The 17,623-nt window shown below is 42.7% G+C and overlaps 1 protein-coding gene across 8 annotated transcripts in view; it reads left to right on the top strand.

Annotated features, from left to right (window-relative positions):
• The window catches only part of SCRG1 (stimulator of chondrogenesis 1), a 78,017-nt gene that overhangs the window by 23,117 nt on the left and 37,277 nt on the right, over positions 1-17,623 (top strand). For 2 of the 8 annotated variants that reach the window (XR_013394239.1, XR_013394238.1), the window contains exons 3-4: positions 1,357-1,426; positions 1,914-2,103. The exons of 2 other annotated variants lie outside the window; for them this stretch is intronic. The gene's annotated coding sequence lies outside the window, so the exon portion shown is untranslated. Of the gene's footprint in view, positions 1-1,356; positions 1,427-1,913; positions 2,104-4,329; positions 9,047-9,067; positions 13,049-17,623 lie in introns of those variants that run through there. 4 more of the 8 variants (XR_013394242.1, XR_013394240.1, XR_013394243.1 and 1 more) reach the window with 4 other exon arrangements.

Raw genomic sequence — 17,623 nt, 5'->3', positions numbered from 1 at the left:
AGTCGCATACGACTCTGGGGTTGTGGCGCTCATCTCACTTTACAGGCCAAGGGAGCTGGCGTTTGTCTGCAGACAGTTTTTCAGGGTCATGTGGCCAGTATGACTAAGCCGTTTCTGGCGAAACCAGAGCAGCGCACGGAAACGCCGTTTACCTTCCCACCAGAGCGGTCCCTATTTATCTACTTGCACTTTTGGTGTGTTTTCGAACTGCTAGGTTGGCAGGAGCTGGGACAAAGCAACGGGAGCTCACCCTGTCACGGGGATTCGAACCGCCGACCTTCTGATCAGCAAGCCGAAGAGGCTCAGTGGTTTAGACCACAGCGCCACCCGCGCTGTCTACTAATGTAGACATTAGCAGCTTAAAATGCAATGAGGTTGATTTCTACCCCCTTGCATTTCAAGTTGCATTGCACACTGCTGTACACACTAGAGATGGAGATGACGGAGATGTCCTCACCCAATGCATATTACCTGTCTGGTTTCCCCACACCTGCAACCCCTCCCCGAACTCCTATTCATGAAACTGCCATCTGTGCACATCTCTCACGTACAGACCTCAGTGGCTTAAGTTTTCAAAGGGAAGCTTGCTGGAGGGGAAACACATCAAGCAGCAGTATTTCTCAAGAAGCTGCCGGATGGATATGGGTCATGGCTAATGCAGTAGGATTTTTGCTTTGCATGCAAAAAGTCCCAGGTTCAACCCCCAGCATCTCCAAATAGGGTTGGGAATGCCTGAAACTCTGAATAGCTGCTGGTGGTCAGTGTAGACAATAGTGAGCTAGATAGCCTGAAGGTCTCTCACTCAGTATAAGGCAGCTTTCAATGTTCTACAGTTCTCTTATACATTTTGGTTGTTCCCTTCCTGTTCTCCATACTTCCTTCCAAGGGGAATGGGAAAAGTAAGGATTAAGGCTGCAATCCTTACCTATAACAATTAGGATGATAATAATAATAATATATTTATACCCCGCCCATCGGCTCCCAACAGAATATAAAAAAACGATAAAACATCAAACACTAAAAACTTCCCTAAATAGAGCTGCCGTCAGATGTCTTCTAAAAGTCAGATAGTTGTTTATTTCCTTGACATCTGATGGGAGAGAGTTCCACAGGGTGGGCACCACTACCGAGAAGGCCCTCTGCCTGGTTCCCTGTAACCTCACTTCTCACAGCGAGGGAACTGCCAGAAGTTCCTCGGAGCTGGACCTCAGTGTCCGGGCTGAACGATGGGGGTGGAGACACTCCTTCAGGAAATGGTGTGGTGTCGTGACAGACTAGGACCTGGAAGACGAGGGTTCAAATCCCCGCTTGGCCATGAAACTCACTGGGTGACCTTCAACCTGACTTACCTCACAGGGTTGTTGTGGAGATTACATGAGGAGTGGGAAGAACCACGGACACTACCTTGAGATCCTTGGAGAAAAAGGTGAGATAGAAATGCAATTAATTCATTAATGGACAATTGAAACCGACTCTTCTTAGCTCGCATGGTGGCAGCATCTTAAGAGATATTTGGCAATGAAGAGAAGAGTCTGAATATACACTGAGGCAGCAATAATCCTAAACAGAAGCCCCTACGGAAGGCAGCGGAACTTGTTTCTGAATAAGCATGCCAAATTTAAAAGTACATACACACATCTCTGGTGTATAGCATATTCAGAGGCAATCCTACTGCCCCCACCCCCTGAAATCAGGGGGAGTTTTCAGATCACCTATTTGGGAGGAAGATGGCCATGAGGTATGTTTTACGTGTGGGGATGGGGGGGGGAGAGAAACATCAAAGTGTGGGCAAGGCACAATGTGGGACGCACATGGGCAACTCCAGAGGCCTCACCGGCAGAAACGTGTTTCCTAGAGTTTTCCAGCTTTTCCCTCCACCCCACCCACCCACCCACGATTTCTTTTCTTCACAGGCAGCATAGCTCAAGGCCGTAAACACACCATTAAGGTTTTGTTCAGAGGCAAGTGAAGGAAAGAACTCTAAACAGACTTCTCCGTTCCAACGTTTCCATTAAGTGACTATTGAAGAGGCACTCGGGAAAAGTTGTCAGATCCATTTTGTTCACGATCCGGTAGGAATAAACATCAAAATATGTACATGTACCACTTATTTTTAGGGTGTGATGTTTTGAAAAGAGAGGGAGAGGTGTTTTGATTAAATTCACAGTCTATGTAACAGAGCCCGATAGCGACAGATATCTTACGGATATAGTTCTGCTCAGTTCTGTTTAAAAACACGTACAGAAACTACTGTAGCCATTTAACTTTATTTCTACAGGCAGCAATTTGAAGGGCTGTAGTCAAAGGCAGAGTTGCCACAGGGATAGTCTATGTCTCTCCCTTCATGTTCAACCTCCGTCCCGTCCCCCCACCTTTAATTTGTAGCAATATAAGGGAAGAACATGGTTACAAGGATTGTCACTCCCAATCTCTGCTGAGCTGTGGCAAGATTTCAGTCGGTTCCAGGTGCTCACCAAGGGTCTTTGTTCCTTTGAGAATCAATATGTGGTGGAGGCTGTCATAGCTTTAAGAAATATGACTTATTCATAAATTGACACCTGAATTTAGATGGAAGGAGTCCAGATCTTACAGCATGGCCATACCAAGTGAGGCTTGTCCCCCACAGCAGTACAGTACTGGAGACCTGACCTCATTGGTTCCCATCCCAATACCATGGAAGCCTCTGCAGTTCTAACCCCAGTAATGTTCAGGGGTGCCAACTTGAGGGGAGGGGGAGTGCCAGGTAAGCCTCACCTCACATAATTGATCACAAGACACAGCACACACAAACACACACACACACACCCCATTTGAATGGCAATGCCCATCAGCTTGGGTGGGCAGCCTCCTCAAATATCTTATTGGGGGGGTGAAGGGACCTTGGCCCCTAATGTTGACGCTTCAACAAGGGTGGAGGTGAAAAGGAATTCGATCAGAACAGGGTGTGGGGGTGGACAGGGGGAAGGCTACACACCCTGCTGCTGGACCTTTGCAATGACACAAAATCATAGCAATGTTTGTACAACAAGATTGCTGCACCAGCACAGCAACAAGCTGGTCCCATCCTGTGGTGAGTTTTGGGATCAGTCTCCAGCTGCAGGCCAACAAACCCAAAGAACTTGAGTATATAACCAAGGTGGTCTATCTCCATTCGAATCAGGGGCCAGCAGGAGCAAAAGCAAAATGGAAGATCACTCTACAATAGAGGAGATACTGCAGGTAAATAGTAATCTGTTGTTTGAAAACTTCGAGTGCAGCTTTTGCCAACCTGGTGGCCTGCAGATGTTTTGGATTGCAACTCCTACCAATCTCAGACAGAAGGGCTGTGATGGCTGGTGCTGATGGATGTTGTAGTCCAAAACACCTGGAGGCCAGCAGGTTGGGGTGGGCTGTCCTAATATCTTCTGACAAACTTGATTCTAGGGATCAGCTTAATACACAAGTAGCAACACATCTTGCCAAACACAGTTCTACTCCTGGAGAGAGAAGTAGAATTAGCTGCCCCAATTGCCAGCCTTTACCTCTGTCCCTACAGTCTGTGGCAGGTTGGGGAATCTGTGGCTCACTGAAAGATGCTGAACTCCAACTCCCTTCTTCCCTGACCTTTGGCTATGCTGACTGAGGCTGATGAGGGTTGCATAGCAACAACATCTGGAGGGCCCACAGCAGCTGGTTCAGCAGCTGGTAGCTGGAGGGGGGCGGACTTTCCCAGCCAGATGGTTGCATTCGATTCTTGCCAGCTTTCTGAAGGTCACACTTGTACCTTTGTTTGCCAGGGTGTTTTCTACACACCCCTCTCACTGTTGTCCATCCAGGCAAGCAAGAAGCATGATAAGAGTTCAAGGGCACATTCCAGCTAGGCAAATATTATTCAAGGACAATTTAAAGCAGGGATGATGAATGGTGTGGCACAGGTAGAGGCACATGGCTGAGAAAAGACTCCAAATAACAGATACAGTGGAGTGGTACCTCAGGTTACAAACAATTCAGGTTACATACACTTCAGGTTACAAACTCTGCTAACCTGGAAGTAGTACCTCAGGTTAAGAACTTTGCCCCAGGATGAGAACAGAAATAGTGTGGCAGTGGCTTGACGGCAATGAGAGGCCCCATTAGCTAAAGTGGTACCTCCAGTTAAGAACGGTTTCAGGTTAAGAACAGCCCTCCGGAACGAATTCAATTTGTAACCCGAGGTACCACTGTACTGATTTCATTCATTTGTAAGATTTCTTACCTGCCCTTTGCCACAGGGTGGGTTACAACAAACTTATCATGAAATTTAAAAAAGCTCATTCAGTTGGAAAGATAAGTAAAACAATTCCAATATAGGTTAAACAAAACAGAAGAGGTGGGTCCACCCCCCCCAAAAAAAAATCTGTCAAGATTGAGAGACCTGGAGTGCCTCAAGGATGCCACTCAGTGGGGCGAGAGAGGCACCAGTCTCCGTTCATGCATGGATCAGAAGCACAAGACAACCAAGGTCAGTGTCAATTCTTTCTTTCTTTCTTTCTTTCTTTCTTTCTTTCTTTCTTTCTTTCTTTCTTTCTTTCTTTCTTTCTTTCTTTCTTTCTTTCATATTTTAATTTCATGCCTACTATATAAATGACCTGCTATACATGAAAACATTTTAAATACACCAACTAAGTCGACTTAGAGATGAGCTTGTTCCTCCATAGTTATAACTGATCTCTCCTGCTGAGTCCTAAGGACTTCTAAACTCTTAGAGGATGGAGATATTCCTCAGGGCCTGGAGACTAAATAGATGCTGAAAAGCAACTTTTCAAGCATTTCACTAATATGAACATGTTGTAGTCAGAATGAAGTATTTTTCAAACAACACACATTTCTCTTTTAAATCAGGGCTTGTGGAGAGCAAAAGGACATTCCAAGGGACCTGGTGAATTTTAATAAAAATGTCACGTTTTGTTTATTTGTTTGAATATTCAGTGTGCGGGGGGGGGGGGGGAGAATAAACCACATTACAGTATTTTTCCAATACAAATGTCATGTTCTGAATGCCTCTACACCCAATTTATAAACTGGCAAAGGGAATATGTCAATAATAAAAAATTACATTGACTACATCTTGGTGGGGAAGCAGTGAGATCCAGATCCAGAATGTTTTGATGTCAGTGCCCAAAACTTTTGAAATGATTAAAATTATAAGCCAATATTTTTAATTTTATTAAAATTCTATTCATATCACTCAGATTTATGTTTTATTCAACATATCATTCCATATGCATTTATTTATTTATCGCAGAACCAGCTGTAGTATACATGATGCAGCTGATATATGGATTTAATAAAAAAAAGCCAAGGAAAACAACATTCAGATGCTGGCACAGTGCTCCATGCATCTATGAGGTTCCTACATGAATGGGCGTCTCCTCTTCTGGGGTTCAGTAGAAAGGATGGGTTCATAGACAGGCACCCTTTTGCTGTCTCTTCCACTTAGCAAAGTCTTTGCTTCCACTAAGTGAAAAACCCTTGCTCCTAAAGGAAATCCACATACACACAGAGAAATGTCTTGATCAGATGGATCTCCCTTTCTGCAGGCACACTAGAATCACTTAGCCAGAGATGATCCCTTAGGTGCTGTCCACATATTCCAGCCTATCATGGGAGCTGCTTTTCTATGAATTCGCCCAACAGTGTTGCTGCCATACTTAAAAGCCTGCAACCACATGGGTGGGGCCTAGGGTCAGGATCTTTCCTTCAGAATAGGCACTACCCACCACTATCACCACCAAGAACATGAGTACTATTCTAGAGGAAAAACTCACATGATAGACCTCATTCACATTATTTGCACACTTTAAAAAGTGACAGCTGCCCTGCTGTCATGGAGAAGTTGGAGAAGTTGATTCCAGGAGGGGCTATGACATGCTGAGGAAACCTGAGTCCGCTCCAGATCTCGCCTGCAACAACTAACTATCTGACATTTGGCAGCTACTTTGTACTTGAAGCTAAGTGCATTTGGATCTGGACAGGAGATTGCCTGGGGATTTTGTGTACATTGCACTGCCTTGATTTCCATGATGCAAAAGAGGTGGGATATAAATATCTTCAACAAATAAAGGCATTCGGGACAAGATCATCAAATCCCAGGATGTCAACTTCTGGGCCCAAACCAGGGATATTTTCAGCAGATGGATTAATTACTTCTCCTCCCATTTGGACTACTGCAGTGTGCTCTACATGGGGCTACCCTTGAAGACAATCTAGAAACTGCAGCTGGTGCAAAATGTGACAGCCAGACTGCTGAGCTGAGCAGTGAGGTAATGCCTTGTGTTGCTGGTCCTAGAAGCAATGCCTTGGCAGCCTGTGAGCTGGTGGGTCAAAGTCAATCTGGTGGTAGAAGGCAGCTTGGGGCAAAAGTACCTAAAACATCCCTCTCCCATTTCAACCAACCTGAGCCTTAAGAGCAGCAGGGGTGGCCTTGCTCACAGTGTCATCAATGAGCATGGGCTAGAGAGCAGTGCCCTGATTATGAAACACCCTTCCTATTGAAGTCTGCTTGTCCCTCTATATTACCATCAGTTAAACACAAACTGAAAACATTTTTGTCCACCAAGGCATTTAGTATGTGAACGGTGGGTAGGTTTTAAGCAGATGGAAATTGCTGTACATGTTTTGAAATGGTCTTTTGGTTGTTATAAACTTTTGAAATTGTTTTAATTAGAATGTTTTAATTAGGATGTTGCATGTTTGCCCAGGACTCTTCAGAAGGCAGGGTGGAAGCAAAGTCATATTAATAATAAAATGATGATGATGCATTTATACATACAAACACAACAATGTGATCAGTAGCCAGACATACACACTAGTGCCATCAATGCTCTACCTCAGTCACTGAAATCCTCTGATGGGGCACTCCTATGGTTCCTCACACCCCTGAGGTTTAATCAGCCTTTACTAGGGACCAAACTTTTAGTGTGGCAGACCCTGCCCTGTGGAACTCCCGGCCAGTAGAGGTTTGGAAGAAGGTATTCCTGCCTTCTTTTAGACATTGCCTAAAAATTAAACAAGCCTTGGAAATGTGAATTTTCTTTTATTTATAGTGAGTTGGCCTGATATTTTTCCTGATGCCTTATTGATGTTTTAATATTATAATTCTTGTATATGGTACACACCACCTTATATTTTTACAAAAATGCAGGAAACAAAAGAAAGAAAGAAAGAAAGAAAGAAAGAAAGAAAGAAAGAAAGAAAGAACTTAGCACTTTACAAAGTAGCATGAGTTTGATGGTGTGGATGTGGAGTGATGGTTAGGCTGAATGCCTGGACCCTAATTCTTGGAATAACCAGGCTAGTTTTTTAGGGAGGTGCTAGTCTGAGTGATGGGCCATTAATGGGAACAAAGGAAGGGGCTCTGTGTGGCACCCCCTCCCTCAACTTGTGGGTAGTTGGAAGGGGAAAGGCAGAGTTGAGAGCAGAGAGTAGGAGTGTGTAAGCTAGAAGCTGGAGAATAAGCAGGCTGAAACCTGTGGAGAAGAGCGATGCCGAATCTCTATTTGGATCCAAGGCTGTGCTATGAGTGAAGCAAGACCCTCTTGGGGTATTAATGCTGTGAACCCCTCCATCGTGGGCTCAGGCTGTATATGTGTGTACATAAACCATATATCATAAAGACACCACAGTCTCTGCTATATCTAATTGCAAAGGAAACATAGGTAAGCATCTGAAACCCCTGGAATCTCACACCTCTTGGAGATTGGGTTGGCGTGCAGCAATGTGGAAGAAAGGGCTTCTGCCTCAAGGAGCTTACACTCTCCATTTCGAGAGCAGAGGAGGCAACAGAGGGAAGAGGAGCAAAAGGAGAGACATTTGTCAACGTGACATGAATGCTAAACAGTGGTTCCCAATGACATCTGAGGCTCACAACATACACACTCTTGCTATATTATGCTAGATGGTAAAGATGGATAACATATGTTGAGAAGCCTTTAAAGTCACTTGTATTAATAGCTGTTGAAGTAAACATATGGGTTTGGAGGCTTTGTTTTTTGTTAAGTCCATGCACCATATGGGAGTGTCACCATCACCTCTGACAGCAGAGCAAAGATACAATAATTAAATTTCAGAAAAGTGTGTGTGTGTGTGTGTGTGTGTGTATGTAAGAAACCAATGAGGAAACATTTCGAAAATACACTATGAATTGAAGGAAACCCCAAGTAGATGCTTTGTAGCAACTAAAAGAAAAAAGAAAAAGATTATTTGGAACATGTGCACTAAATAGCACGATGGAAGGAGGATTTCAGGATCTGCGAGGCAAGTCATATTATACAATAAGAGCTCACAGTCATTTGAGAAGTCTGAGGCCACATGGACACCATACACTTAATGCACTGTTATACAACTTTAAACAGCCATGACTGCCCCAAAGAATTCTGGGAGCTATAATTATATAATAATAATAATAATAATAATCTTAGAACATAGAAGGGGGCATGGCTGTGAGAGGATATACAGTAACTGTCACTCTCAAGAAGGGACCCCTGCACTTCTGAATTTGCCACTACACGGTTGTTTATACAGTGCAGTAAAAGCAGGACAAAAAAGAAAGCTTCTTGGAACATTTATGGTATGAAAGGTTACAGTCTTTTTTTCCAGGTCATGGACTTTTTGCAAATGAAGCAGCATAAGCCAGGACTTGTGCAATGGTATTGAAACTGTGATTGTGAATAACCGCTAAATCAAATGGATGTCTAGAGGCATCCCAAAAGATTAAGAAGGTTTGTATAATTGCTGAGGGTTTTGGATCTTGTGTTTATATTAAAACTCACTGACATTAGGGTCAGAGATGGTAGTCAAGGAAATAAAAGCTTTCTCAAAACATTTTTGTTTTGTGTAGCAACAATAATATCCAGGATAAGGTGCCATTTTACGAAATATTGATTATATTGTAAAGCAGTTGTTAATTTCATTTTATTGTATATAATTTGTTGAATATATAAAAATATAAATAAAATGTTATTTTTATTTTTTTAAAAGGAAAAAATTGCAATGTGAAGAACACATTTAAAATAAAAATGTTACTAACGTAATTTGTTCTAATTGCTAGTGAACCCAGGACCTCTATACACAACTGCCCAGGCTTGCGCCCCAGCAAGGTCACTTCAATGCTGCTAACACAGTGGTTTGACTTCACACCCATAGGCATGTTCCATTGTCTCTTGAGACAGACAGATGCCCACAACATAACATGTAATTTGGACTCTGCAGGGAAAGGGCTTTTTAAGCCATGTGAAGAACGCTAGTTGTTTCAAGAAAGAATGCAATGATGCAACCTCCACAGTTCAATCAGAAAGGGAAAAAGCTGATTCAGAGAGATTGAGGAGAAACCAACATTTCTCGACATTCGAAAGCAGAGACTTCCCATGCCTCGGCACAACATATGGGATATTTGATGAAGAACAGCACAAGCATTCATGTGGTTACTGATGGATATGCAAATGAAATTAGGAACACATTCTAGGGGGTTGCCCACATTTCAGCATTGTTTAGCTGTTTGCCCACCCCCCTGCCCCAGTTCAATTTAGACCTAGGAATGAAGAGGGGAAACTGCAAACAGTAAGACTGGGGGACACACTATGGCTGCTTTTGTGGTTAAAGAAAAAACCTTCCTTGGGCAGAATGCACATTTGATTTTTAAATGGTTTTAGTTTTTACCCCTCTCTGTATCACTGTCTCCTCCAACCTGATGCCCTCCAGATGTTTTTGGACTGCAACTCCAAAACATTTGCAAGGCACCAGGTTGGCAAGGCTGCTCTATCATATTTACGATCTTCACAAGAGATGGATCCCTATAGCAGTGCCCTTTGTGTCACTTCTGAAAGGGTCTGCTGAGCTAGTACAGCCACAGAAACATCAAGGATCCTGTGTTGATATGTGCTCTTGGGTTGCCAAGTGAGCAAATAAACGTCAAGATTAGCATGCAGATCAGATGAAAAACTGATGGCAGCTGATTTAGGACTGATCCTGTTCTTAACCTTTAAAGCAGAGCTTTCCAAACTGTGTGTTGCAACACATTACTGTGTCGGCTGCAGTGTGTACGCATGTTTTGTGAACGCTTCCCACGCTTCTCCCAGGGCTGGAAAGGGGTTGGTTTAACCTCCAGCTTGCTAGTAAAACTGAATTACTGTGTCATGAAATGATACATGTCTAAAAAGTGTGTCGCCAACATGAAACATTTGGAAAGCTCTGCCTTAAGGTGTGAATGCTACTTCTGCAATGTGAACAAAGCACTCCAAGTCAGATCAGGGCCCCCAGAAAGGCTTGTGTTGGTCTGTTGCTGTTTTTCTGTACTCTCTCCTCTCCTGATACTATATCTCTATGTTTTCCTATGTTTCTCTAGATCCATGGACTTTGCATAAAGTGAGGTTGTTCAGAATGCTGCCTTCAGAGCTCTGAAGAGGTGTGGATGATTTAACTTTTTTAAAAACCATGCATTTCTATCGTAGAAAATAAAATCCTCTGGAGCTCTTCAGCACTCCATGGGTAGCATTCTACACAGCTTCAGTTTGCAATGCCTTTTGGAAGATGTGCCTTCTCTCCAAACACAAACAAGTACCAGAAAGTTAGGCTGGCCATTGTGAAGCTGCAAATGTGTTTGAAAATGTACAATCAAGAAGACACCACACTCAGCCACCTAATTTTAAGGTAAGAAAGAGCAAGAAACAAACACTCCCCACTTCAAAAATATGAAACCAATATGAAGTTTGGACTTTTAGTTGGTGTAATAAAGTTTGGACTTTTATTTGGTGTAATAAAAGTATTGCCCTAATATGGATGAAAGTGAAATCAGTTTGCTTCCCCCACAAAAGCCCCTGGACCAATTTGTCTGCCATTTAGTAGGCTCAATTCACTCTGGAGGGGTTCCTGTGCCTGGAAATTTCATCCGCTTTTGCCGAAAAGGGGAAAAAATGTATAGCCACCCTTAGATTCCCCATAAGAGTGAATGGGGAATACAGAGCTTTGTTTTATGCAGAGCAGCTTAAAACCTGATTCATAAAATGAAGTTGCCAGAGCACAGAGTGAAGCAGATTGGATTTTTAAAAGAAAAGCATTGGTACAGATAGAAGCTGAATATCAGGGCTGGTGCCCACTCTTACTATGTGCTTCCTTACAGTGTCAGAGATAGTTTCTGAGATTCACAGGTGGGGAGAGTGTTGTTGCAGTTATCTCCTGGTTAGGGGCTTCCTATAGGTATCTGGCTGGCCACTGTGAAAAGAGGATGCTAGGCTAGATGAGTCTTTGGTCTGATCCAGCAGGGCTCTTATGTTCTTAAATGCTTGAGGCACAGATGGAAGGATTAAATTCCAATTCCCACATGAAAAGGTACCAATCCAGGTTTAACCCTCCTCCATGTGACATTTTTCCTTTTTTCAAAACAATACCCACAGTTTCTAGCCACACATCTCTCATACTAGGTTTTGCCTTCAGCTTTTGTCAGATTTTTTTGGTTAAAAAAAATGCCATGATTTGATATTTCATATGGTTTTTAATATGTTTGTTTTGAGGTTTGTAATTTATTATATATGTAATAAATAAAGGATAAATGCATAAAATGACTTGGCCCCAACTTTGCTTTATCCCCCGCCCCTCACATGAAGAGAATCCAAGTATAGCAGATAATCTCATAAAACTCAATTTACCTTTTTCGACACTGCAACACATCTGGGAACCATTCAAGTAGACCTAATAGGTTATGAAGTGAGTTGGAAAGCAAAACGCCCTGCCTCTGTAGATTTTTGGAATACTGTAGTGAAAATCGTAGATCAGGGCCTTAACCTCGGTGTATAGCCAGAGTAGTAGGTATCTGCAGGAATTTTTTCTAGTTTCCATGGCATCAAAACTCAGGGATCAAGCAATCCTGCAGTGGGAAAGTGCCCTCCACATAGTTTCAGTGCAGACATTCACAGACCAGTCAGAATTGTTTACTTCAGGGTTGGGGAACACATGACCTTCCAGATATAGCTGGACTCCAACTCCCATCATCACTGATCATTGGCTATGCTAGCTGGAGCTGGTGGAACATCATCTGGAAGACGACATGTTAGCCACTGCTGTTTTTACTAAGTACAATGGGACTAAGTTCCAAGTGAGTGGGTGCAGGACTGCAGTCCAGAAGGACAAATACCGGTAAGTCTAGTGACAAAGACAAACACTGGCCCCATCTCACTAGACATTTAAAGCCATATCATGCCACTTTAAGCAGCCATGGCTTCCCCTCACAGAGCTGAAATTCTCAAGAGTGGTTTCATTTTTTAATTTCTATTAATTGTAAGCCATTTGGAGAATTTGTTATTACTGGAAAGACAGGATGTAATGAAGGAAAAGGATAAAATAAATAAATATTCTTCTTTGGCGATCACTTGTAGTTGAGTAAGATTGTCTTCCATGAATATGGTCTTAACAGTGTGTCTGTAAGTGATTGCGGAGACCAATTCTGGATCCACACGTCCTTCCATAGTGGGGACACAGGTTTCCGGGCAGAGGTTGATCACAGTGAGGATTTGCCAAATGTGCCTTCCTCTTAGCTTGTTTCTCCTTTTCGCCCTGAGTTCGTGCTTCTTCAAAGTCCATTGTGCCTTTGGTAGAGGCCATTCTCCAGTTGGAGCACTCATAGGCCAGTGTTTCCAAATTATCCATGCTTATACTGCATCTTTTTAGATTTGCCTTGAGAATGTCTTTAAACCTCTTTTGTTGTCCACCAGCATTTCACTCTCCATTCTTAAGTTTGGAATAGAGTAGCTGCTTTGAAAGATGGCAATCAGGCATCCGAACAACATGACCAGTCCTATGAAGTTGATGTTGAAGAATCATTGCTTTGACACTGGTGACATTAGTTTGCCTGTCTTCCCAAGTGATATGTAAAAAAATTCAGAGACACCATTGATGGAATCTTTCGAGGATTTCATAAATAAATATGCTTCTGCAGCAAGCAGTGGTTCTAATCTGCACTAGTTAATATCAACGTGAACAAAAGGAGACATGTTCTTTGTTCTGGATTAATTAACAAAGAATATGATTGTAAAATCTTGGTGATGTGTCTTGGTCCCAAAATACTTGAAGGATCCCCTTCTACAATCCCATGCTGTCTGATTCCAAGCTCAGAAGGAGAGACCATTCTCTGTGTCCCACAAAGGGTGGAGAGTAACAAGAGACAGGGACTTTTCAATGGCTGCACCTCTCATTATTGCAGAACACCTTGCTCTGTGAAGAATGGATGCTCCTCTTTGGCTGTCTTTCACTAATTGGTGAAAACATGATTATTCCACCAGGCTTTTGTTTGCTATCAGCCATAATGGTCATCCTTTCTCTATAGTCTCTCTGCCAGTTCATCTGCTACAAAATCCAATTTGTTAAAAACAATAAATTTATATTTAATGCATTTTAATTTTAATTTTTATTGCTTTTTATTATATTTTCTTGTATTTTTCTATTTTAAATTGTTTTAAGCCACCCTAAGTAGCACATAGACATTAGAAGGGCAGGAGAGTAATCTGTTAAGCAAACAAAGAAGTAAAAAATGATGTGGTATAAGAAACCCTGGGAAGGTGATCTAGACTTCTTTTTAAGTGGGGTGCAAATACATTTTTGGGAGATCCAAAATGTTCACTTTCTGCTTATGAAAGCCTGAGCTGCTTGCTAATACCCTGACATCATTCTGCAAACATTTGTGCATGACACAGTCCCTATAAAGCTTGGGCTTATGCCCCTATCATTCTACTCAGGGCAAGGTGGGGAGGGAATCACACTTTTCCAATTAAAAAGCAGTTTTCTCTTCAAAGCGGCTTCCAATTACCCCTCCCCAACAACTTCCAGCTCAAATTAGATGGTTTCACTAGTTGGGATCCAACCATCGGAACACAGGCACCTCTTTAGGATTCAGAGCAGGTGGGAAACAGGCTGTTGGCAATCAAAATTCCACATTAATATTAAACTAACAGTACTCAAAGCTTAAGCATGTGAAGCAGCTGAATATTCTACTGTACCTATTACTGCCAACAATTGGATTCCACCCCCCATCCCAACCTATAGAGCAATACTTTCATTTTTTGGCTTTGGATAAATGAAAATCCTTCTCTCTGCTCCAAGAAAAGGCCTCATTAAATGGCCCAGTGTTCTTGTTTCTCTGCTTTATTCTGGGAACACTAAGTCACCATAAACTGCCTTCGCCATCCACATTAAACCACGTTTATGACTCTTTCCCTCAACAGAACAATGTCAAATACCTCAGCTGGATGGATTCCATCGAAGTCTTGAGGCTACCAGGCCTTGACTATAAAGACTGTTTTCATAAGCTTAAACCACTTTTCGCTTTCCTTCCATCTGTAAGGGCTTGCTTTGCACATTTGGGCTGCAGTCCTGTACACTCTGACTTGGGTGTAAACTCCACTGGACTAGATGGTAGTTACTTCCAAGCACACATGTGTAGAAGTGCACTGCACAAGTACACATAAAATATTTTATGTGCCCCCCCAAAGGTGACATATGAATGCACAGTTGCAAGTACATGAATCATATGGGTACAAACATAGAATATGCCATAACTCCCTGTCAAGGCATACTCTAGTGGCAGGACCAGATGCCAAGCAGCAGCCAAAGGTCAAAAAGGGCTCACCAGCAGTCGAATATTGTTCTGAGCCTGCCTGCCTGCTCTGCCCTAAAACGATCTGTGTTGACATTCCCAGTGTGTTCTTGAACCACAACCCTAACCCATCCATGAACCTTGGCCATGTTGGCTGGGGATGATGGGGATTGTAGTCTAACATCTGAGCACCCAAGGTTGGAAATGGCTTGCCTGGGCTCCAGGTTAAGGAAGATGGCACTCCTGGTCATTCAAGTCACATTGGGGATGCAAAATTTTACTCCACTTTTTCTGTTTACTCTGCTTGAAGTGTGGAGCTTGCAACAAATTCCTTGGAACACATGACTACACAGATCCTATGCTCCTATGGAGACTAATGTATCGGTCTGATCCAGTTTGGATGTGGTCAGATTAAAGAACTTGTTGACTCTGTGCCAAAGGGTGAGTCTTTGTATCAAAGACATTAACTGCAGCTTCTCATCTGCTGAAATCCATATGTAAAGGTGAGCAGAGAGATATGCAAGCACAGGCACAGTGTTTTCCTTTGCTTCTCTGGTTAATGCAAATATTGGAATGACCAGGACATTCTGAAGATCATTTTATGTGTTACATTTCAATTATTATTATTATTATTATTCCCCAGCCACTCTTCCAACAGGAGTTTAAAAATACATTAAAACATCAGTCATTAAAAAACTCCCCTAATCATATGCACACACAAGTACACTCTCATGCACACACATGGCTAATGCACCCATCTGTATTTCACAGTGTGAGTGAGGGGTACATACCATGGAAGTGCTTCTAATGTAGGTGCTGTGCTACAGAGCTCCAGGGAACTTTGAAACAAAGCAGCCCCAGCTCAGAGTTAACCCTGCATGGCCATTATGTTGTGCAGGTCTAGGAGCTCAGGAGAGGACAAGAGGGTTCTCAGTCTGAAGGCCCCTGGGCTTCTGCAGTGCAAGCCAATTGGAATCACATCTCCACTCATGCTTACAATGCAGATAGAGATCACATTTGATGTTCTGCATCCAGAATGGTACTGCATTGTAAATATACGTTCACATCCCATCTCCATGGATGTTTCCAGGCCCAGAAAAGGAATTTGATTGAAGAAGCCTGTATTTACCTGCAGGTCTCCCTTGCTGAATCACAGAATCATGGAATTGTAGGGTTGGGAGGGACCACGAGGATCATCCAGTCCACCCCCCTGCAGTGCCGGAATATTTCACCCAGCCTGGGGCTTGAATCCATGACGCTGAGATTAAGAGTCACATGCTCAAATAAAACGAATAAAAATTAATATTAAAAGAAGAGTCACATGCTCCACCAACTGATCTGTCCCTTAGGGCTTCAAAATGGAGGAAGCACGATGGGCACACTTCTTACATTGCAAAATTCCAAACAATGAAGCCATAGCATTTCCCCATTGGGGCTGAAGACCTATTTTGGGAACAAACAGCATAACAGCTAAATCAATTACTCACACCTGCCTTTTTCATTGCACATTTTGGGATACTGAACGCCTGCAGCAGGGAAGTGTCATTTCCAACTAGCTGACTGCAAGAAGATTATTACCACACTGTAAAGTTGGCATCCAAAAGACAGAGCCTCAGATCTGTTCTACTTTAGAGGCGATGGCAGGCCACAGCTGAATGATTTCATTCTCTTGTGTAACATTTTTATTCATGAAAAAGAGGATGTCAGCAGAGGAGATCACCAGCTATGCAATGAGACATTTATATACAAAGTATTGCCTTTCTAATTAGATTCAAAACTCTCACCAGTAATTAAAAAAATTACATTATACTATCACGCATTGTATAAAAGGAAAAGGGGGGAAGACGTATGGTGCCGTCTATTTATTATCATTTATCCCTCTCTTTAAGGAAATCAGGATTGCAGGCAAGTTTTCTCCACATTTTTATCTTCACAGCACAGCGAAGAGTCAAGACAGTCTCTCCCAAGGTCACTTAGTGAACCTCATGGCTGAGTGGTGATTTGAACTTATATCTTCCTGGGCTTAGTCTGATGCTCTAGCACACAACTCTCATTCATTTCTGAAAATGTAAAACAGAATATTGTGGCATGGTCTTTGCAGGGAACGCCAGTCATCACTGGCTATTCCTCTCCAATTTTAGAGAAATAGCTCTGATGCCAGAGAGGGAGATCTGATGTTAGATTCCCCCTTCCCACTGCTACTGAATCCGTCAACACCCTGTCCCAACTGACACCAGAGCTTCAACATCAGTAAGGTCAAAAGGTGAGTGTGCTGGGGCAGGAGCAGGGAATAGCTTGGATTCAGAGCTATCTTAGGCTTTGTAACACATTATCAGCTTAAAATGCAGCAAGACTGATTTTTTAATGCTGTTTTGTGTGTTGCTGTACCCACCAGTACAGTACAGCTGAATGTGTCTCTTACATTGCCTGTTCTCTGTTCACACCTGTGGGAAGAGAGGGAACATGGAGGTTTTTCATATAACTTACGTATTCAATTTGTTTTGAAGATGGGTGGGAGGCGAATGCATCAAAATGCAGTATTTCGTAAGAAACTACAGGATAGGTGTGACTTGGGGCTAATGTTGTTTGCACATGGCTTCACAAACCAATGGTGGGGGTGGATTGGATGCAGAGTAAAATGGGAGTGTGTCCACAGCCATGGACCCCTGACACACACAAACACCCAACCTGAGGGTGTCTAGATTTCTCTCTCTCCCATTTCCTTCTCATTATTTCCAGTGGTAGAAAAAAGTTCTTAGAAATTTAAACCAGAAAGCCAATAAAGAAATGTGCTCACATCTCCCCTGCCGGCTAGAGCCGAACCTGGCATTGGATATAGGGGCTGAAGTGCCTTTGGTTTTTGTTCCTTCCACCTTAGGACTGCAGCCTAACAGATGTATTATGGCATAAGTTTTTCTGGACTAGAGCCCACTGCATCAGATGGAGAGAGCTCTAGTCTGTGAAAGCTTATGTCATAATAAATCTGTTAATCTTTAAGGTGTCACAAGATTCTTCTTTTGTGTT

The sequence above is a fragment of the Podarcis muralis genome, chromosome 9, assembly GCF_964188315.1.
Source record: "Podarcis muralis chromosome 9, rPodMur119.hap1.1, whole genome shotgun sequence".
Taxonomy (NCBI): Eukaryota; Metazoa; Chordata; class Lepidosauria; order Squamata; family Lacertidae; genus Podarcis; species Podarcis muralis.
The sequence above is the reverse complement of the archived record's forward strand: the minus strand, read 5'-3'. Positions and strand labels throughout refer to the sequence as shown.